Genomic DNA, 1,344 nt, shown 5'->3' with positions numbered 1-1,344 from the left:
TCCTTTTTTTTTTCTTTTTTTTTCTCGATGCCCCAACAAACCTCTTTTCTTATTTAAGCCCCGCCTAGCTATGCAGGAGGAGCCAAGGCGGCGGCACGTCGTGGAGGATTTATTGAGCACACACCACACACCGGTCAAAAGTGTGAAGTTTTTCAACACGCGGTGAAAAATATAGGTTCAGTAGAAAACAGTAGGGGAGAGAGTGGGGTAAGTTGAGCCACTTTTTGTATTCAGGACTACTACATCAAGACAATTATAGTTTTGTTGCTAACTAACACATCTGTATATATTTCAGGATGTTTTGCATCCCTACAAATTAACAGAATGAGTGTAAATATAACTGTTTTTAAAATATAGCATGTTCAAAAAAAGTGGTCTTGTGACTCAATTTACCCCATGAATGGGGTAAGTTGACCATAGGAGTGGGGTAAATTGATCAACCCCCCCTTCTTTCCTTCCATCCATCACCTACCTCCCCCTTTACTATTTCATCTGTCCAGGCTACAGGTGAACACAAACTGCAGGGACTTCCTGCTGAGCCACCAACTCACTGAGATTTGGGGAGTTTTGCAATTACATCGCATCTTGGGAAGAATCCCAGATATTTTTCTTTGAAAGTAAAGTTTGGCACACTATAAACAACTTTTCCTGTTTATAGGAGCATACTTACTGTAATCACAAACATAGCCTACAGAATCTTGATTTAATCATTTGGACATATAGCCAATTATATTCACTAAGTGTATTGGATAGGTGGCTCAACTTACCCCTGGCCAAATGGATCAACTTAGCTTGGGTTTATTGCTCTCACAGCTAAAATGGTGCAGTTTCATGCTAGGTTTACTACCTCATGTTGTAGCTCATAGATACCACAACCCATGTATAAAACTAATTTTCAAACATCTCTTTTGGTCTAAACACAATTCTCATGAAACTTATGATCGACAAAATTCACTCTCGAGAGTGAAAAATTATTTTTTTGGTCATAAATGTTAAACCACTTTACCCACGTGGTTCTAATCTTAACAGACTCCATGAAATGATGCCTGCCTCCCAAATATTTGGTCACATGCTAACTTTTTCCTATAGTTTCCTAGAAACAAGGGGTGGGTCAACTTACCCACTGGCTCATCTTACCCCACTCTCCCCTATAGGGAAAGAAAAATCATCTACATACGAACTCATTACTAATAAACACAGTGAGAGAAAGTCAACATCAAGCATCAGTTGAGCCTCAGTTTTGGACTGTGGTAGAAAGTAGCCTATATCTTCCAGTTTTCAGGTAGGCTACTTTCCATTTGAAACATGGTTTGGTTAGAACCCACAACATGAGCAGAAATGACT

The sequence above is a fragment of the Trachurus trachurus genome (genome assembly GCF_905171665.1).
Source record: "Trachurus trachurus genome assembly, chromosome: 17".
Lineage (NCBI taxonomy): Eukaryota > Metazoa > Chordata > Actinopteri > Carangiformes > Carangidae > Trachurus > Trachurus trachurus.
This window is presented reverse-complemented; position numbering follows the sequence as displayed.